Here is a 5635-nt window from a genome sequence, read left to right as displayed (position 1 = left end):
TCTCTCTCTCTTTCTCTGTCCCTCTCTGTATCACGTTGTTGCACTAATAATATATAAATACTAGCCGTCACTTGCTCATGCTTCCACTCACTTGCCCACCCACCCACTATCTTATAAGCTCATTTTGTCTCTCAATCACTCCACAGTGGAGAAGATGACATCATCCGTCGCTTCGTGTGGCAGTCCAACCTGAAAAAGATTGAGGAACACAATGAACTTTATGCCCAAGGAATCAAGAGCTACTACCTGGCAGAGAACAAATACTCTGATATGGTCAGTTCAAACAACCATTGTTCATTGTCCATTGTTTCAGGAAGCAACATCCCTGCTCTCCGGACGTGTCCATTGATACTTCGTTGCTCTCTCCAAAATGTCCCCTAGGGTCTTTCCACTGATTGAGCGTTGAACGTTTTTCTGTTCTTTCCTGCAAGGATGCCAGATTTTCCGCTTCCTTTTTGTATTCCCAAAAACATCCTCCTCTCCATGGCAGAATTGGCCTCTGCCTCACTATTTTCCTCTTCAATCAGCTGGCGAGAGACATTTGAGGATCTCGACCCTATCTGGTTGAACCGTGCTGTCAACTGAGGTGGCCTCACCAGCCACTCTGTCGGCTTTTTAATTTCCCCTAACACCTGCATGGTCAGGGCAGAAAATCCATAAGAGCGATCGTATAGGCGTTGCTTTGATAACAGTCAAGGATAAGTTTATCTTCAGTCTTCTCTTCATCGGAACAAGTCAATGAATAACATAGGAATGGTTGGAGTTCAAAATCAAGATGGTTCCCAGGTTTCTCTCGTCCCGCCTGGATTTTTAAATTTATGAACATTCTCTCACCCTTGCGCTCTTAGCTTAAAACAAGCGAAGGGTAGATCTATATACATCGTCATACTTACAAGTAGTAAAGCGTTCACCTGGACAAAATGGTTCTAACGATTCTTCTGTCTTCAATTCCAGACCAATGATGAGTTCAACAGGATAATGAACGGCATGAACGTACACAAGGAGCCAGGCAAATACGTGAGTGGCCAGTACAAGGCTTACCTGCCCGACTCCGTTGACTGGAGGAAAAAAGGATACGTCACACGTAAGAAGAAGTACAATAACTATGAATGTGTATTGGTGTGAGTGTGTGTATATATGTGCATGTGTGTAGGTGTCTGTGTGTGTGTTCATGTGTGTCTGTACATGTGTATGTGTGCAAGTGTGTGTAAGCATGTGTGTGTATATGTGTGAATGGGTGTACTTGTGAGTGTGTATGTATATTCATGTGTGTGCATGTGTGTGCACAATGTGTACGTTTGTATGTGCAAGCATGTGTATTTTTAATTGTGTGTATGCATGTATTATTATGTGAGTGGGTGTTTGTGTGTGTGTGTGTGCCTGTGTGTGTGTCTAAAAGAGGTGTGCGTATTTGTGTGTGCGCATGTGTGTATATGTGTATGTGTATGTTTTGTATGTTTCGGGCTTAATTATTATATTAATATCAACATTTGAAAGCATAAACAATAAAGAGAAAAATAAAATTAAACACCTGATAATAAATCTAATTCTCATCACTTCAGACGTCCTCTGCCCACTCACCCGCACTTCCCGCACCCAATACCTTTCTAGAATAGGTTACATCGATTACAAAATCCTGTTCATTTCACAACAACCACATAATCATAATATTATCGTTTTGTTCAGCGGTCAAGGACCAAGGACAGTGTGGATCTTGCTGGGCTTTCTCCACCACTGGCAGTCTTGAGGGTCAACATTTCAAGTCCACTGGAGAACTGGTCAGCCTTTCCGAGTCTAACCTGGTCGACTGTTCACGGAATTGGGGTATGTTTCTGATTTTGCTTTCCTCCCACCCTTACAGTGTTGATAAAATTTTCTTCTCCTTCTTCTTCATCATCATCATCATCATCATCATCATCATCATCATCATCATCATCATCATCTCATCAAAATAATCAAGGTACTCACCGATGGTTATGTCGTTAGTCCCTTCATGTTACAATCATGCACTAATTGTCATTCCCCTTCTTATGAAGCACAATCTATCAGCGGGTGACTTAAAGAATATTGCCTTGACCCAAGTTAAAGCTCATTCAAGTCACAGCAACCCATCTGAAATTTTCTAATTGTCTGCAAATAGTTCCATAATAGGGAAACTGGCCTTTAAACCATACAAAATGATCTTGTAACTAAAGCTGACAATTAACCTCGGCGCTATAATGTGTTGACACGACTGAACAATCAAACCCTCTCGAACTTTTATGTAAAACTTGCCTTTTCTGAGACTGTTTTTGAGTGGTTTACGTCATATCTGATTAATAGCATTCAATCATTTCGTATCAGTAGCACAGAGGCCTCCTCACTTCTGTTGTTTTGTGGAGTGCCTCAAGGGTATGCCATGGGTCCATTACCTGAAAACCAGCACGTACACACGTACGACATATTTTTAGACCTTATGGCAAGTATATGCATAGCTGCATTGCCTATGTTCTGTCCAAAGTCTGTCAAGCACAAGTTGTTCTATTGGCGATGTGTAGAAGTGAATAATTGACAACTAACTAAAAATGGACTATGAAAAGACAGGATTATTTCAGCCTAAGACCAATAAGAATTTTGAACTGTGTAGCATTGATAACACAAGGATAATTTCTGAAAATGTTATTTAAAGTGAAATGGAAAATGTGAGGGATTTACTTGAATCCCTAATTCTCATGTCAATGAAACATTAAATCAGTCACTTATGCAAAGAAGTGTACGTAAATGAAGGAGAATAGGTAAAACTTCTAACATGTTGAGTCAAGATTGTCTCCAGATTCTCATCTCAACGCTTCTTTTAGCCTGTCGTGGCTATTGTAATTCCCATGTTGCCAGTGTTAAGTTTGCAAATAATTAAAAAGCAGCAACAGTCCCAAAATAGGGCTGAGTAACTGATTTTTAAAAAAAGAAAATCAAAAATATGATTAAACCTTAATGTTAAGCCTGAACTGCCTACTCGTTTGAGTTAGATTAGACTGCAAAATTGCTCTTTTTTGTGTCACAAGTTCATGAACAAAAAAGCACCACAAAAATACAGTAAAGACCTTAATAGGTCAGACATAGCACAAAAACATTTAAGAGATCTTCGGATGACAATCGTATGATGAGAGTGCAAACTGTAAAATTGTAAAATTTAATAAGTTGTACAGGAGGGGGGTGGGGGTGGGAGGTTCTTCGTATGCCCTTAAAATTTTGAATTCCTTCCCAAATGAAATGTGCATTAGAACCGTGAGAGAAAGCGTTCAGGAAGACTCCAAAGACATATTACTTCAACAATATCCTCCGTCAATAAATTTGTTATGTGGTAATGTGAGTGGATCTGGGTGCTGTGCTATTATTATTATCATTATCATTATTATTGTTATTATTATTATTATATTATTATGATTATTATGATTATTATTATTATTATCATCACTATTATCTATGTCATCATTATTATCATTATTATAATATTATTATTATTATTATTATCATTATTATTAAGATCAAAATCAATTGTTGTGTCATCCCATCAGTCCTTGCGTATGTTTCCTGGTACGTGTTATAGCTTGGAGGAGGGTCGTGGGCTCAGAGGGTGTCTTTTATAGAATGAGTCCAGTGACGTCTGGGCCTCCGTCTGTTACTCCAGCCACAGTGTCTTGTGTTATACGCTTGCATTGGTGGTTGGTCTCCGAGCAGTCTTGTGGTGTGGCTGAACTATTTACGAGTATTTCCGTGTTGTATCATATGGTGGAGGAATGTTGTAGCTCCTACTATGCCTCTGACCACATCACCACATCATTCCTGTTCGGATTTCGCATGGTCTTGCTCTTTGCTCTTCTCAGAAATATTCTCTCAAGGGTGGTCAGCCAGGGATCAAGTTCCGCATCACTACATGAAATACCCAAAATACTTAATAAAGTTACAATTTGATTAAGTTTGGCTCCTGCTCTCTAAAGGCAATTTGGGCTGTTATGGTGGTCTCATGGACCAGGCGTTCCAGTACGTTATTGACAACAAAGGTATTGATACCGAGAACAGCTACCCATACAAGCCAGAAGACCGTCCTTGCAACTTCAAGCCCTCAGATGTTGGCGCAAACGAGAAAGCCTTCCAAGACGTGACAAGCGGTAGTGAGGATGCCCTGCAAAAGGCGGTTGCTGAGGTACGTTTGTCCATGGTTTGTTTCGTCGTAAATAGCACTACTATACTCTCTCTCTCTCTCTCTCTCTCTCTCTCTCTCTCTCTCTCTCTCTCTCTCTCTCTCTCTCTCTTTCTCGCTCTCTCGCTCTCTCTCGTTCTCTCGCTCTCACTCTCTCTCTCTCTCTCTCTCTCTCGCTCTCTCGCTCTCTCTCGCTCTCTCGCTCTCACTCTCTCTCTCTCTCTCTCTCTCTCTCTCTCTCTCTCTCTCTCTCTCTTTCTCTCTCTCTTTCTCTTGTAGTATTCCTCATGTTCTCTGTTGTCAACCGTCACCTTACCTAGCTCAGCTGTTTTTGTGTGTCCTACTTAGAAAGCGCTTAGTTGACAGTATGGCTAGTGTAGTGCATATCTTTATGCAAATATTTCTTTGTTCTACTTGGTTGCTTGTATGGATAGCCTTTTAGTTTTCCTTTACAGTTTCATGATCTTGTCAAAAATATAAAGACTTTTTAGATATTTATCGATCAAATGTGTACTTTTATAGTGGCATATTTTTAATCCCTCGCATCACCAAGCCATCCCGTATCGCGGCCAGAAACAAATTAACACATTGCCACCATTAAAGAAGTACTTAGATAAACAATTTTGTTCTCTTTTAGGTTGGTCCCATCAGCGTTGCCATTGATGCAAGTCACCCTAGCTTCGGCAATACGGCGGTGGTGTGTATAACGAGCCTGCATGCAGCTCTACCCAACTGGACCACGGTGTTTTGGCTGTGGGGTACGGCACTCAAGATGGGAAAGATTACTGGATCGTTAAGAACAGGTCAGTTTCTTTACATTTTGGGTTTAGATTCGTTTATTTTCCCGTTCTGTTTGTTGTTTATGAAACGTTCAGAACATGAAATTCCAATGGGGTTGAAAAACTCAACATATTTTCAACAGCTTTATCCACCGAGAACTATAAGTTCATCAAGTTTTATTTGTCGCCTGTTATTATTCAAACGATCCAAACATTTCGATATCTGCAGACGCACAAGGTGTAACCAACACATTTTCATTTAAAACACAAACAAAAGCACCATTTACATATACTTCAGGTAACACGCATTTTACTGACACTGACAGGATGTGTACATTGGCTGACCATGCAAAGGAACTACCAATGCAATAGTTCAGATAATGACTCACGTATCCAAAACAAAAATACTTGATTGTGCAATAGAATCAGTTTCGAGGAAATTTCATTGAGCTGTGGATGCCTGCATTTCAGGTATTAGTTCAACTTGCTTTACAATGCAGGTTCGTAACCATTTGAACCACGAATGTTACTTTTTAGACAGATAGATGTTGGGAAAGACGAGAGACGGCTAAATAACTATTTAACTAACTTATTATTTAACTAATTAATTAACTAACGTATTAACTAATTAACTAATTAATAACCTAACTAACTATATATCTATATATGTGTATAT

General features: G+C 39.7%; 1 pseudogene; it reads left to right on the top strand.

The window, feature by feature from the left end:
* LOC106011515 overlaps positions 1-5635 on the top strand; it is an 11285-nt pseudogene that overhangs the window by 3311 nt on the left and 2339 nt on the right.

Source organism: Aplysia californica, unplaced genomic scaffold (assembly GCF_000002075.1).
Source record: "Aplysia californica isolate F4 #8 unplaced genomic scaffold, AplCal3.0 scaffold00134, whole genome shotgun sequence".
NCBI classification, from domain to species: Eukaryota; Metazoa; Mollusca; class Gastropoda; order Aplysiida; family Aplysiidae; genus Aplysia; species Aplysia californica.
This window is presented reverse-complemented; position numbering and strand designations above follow the sequence as displayed.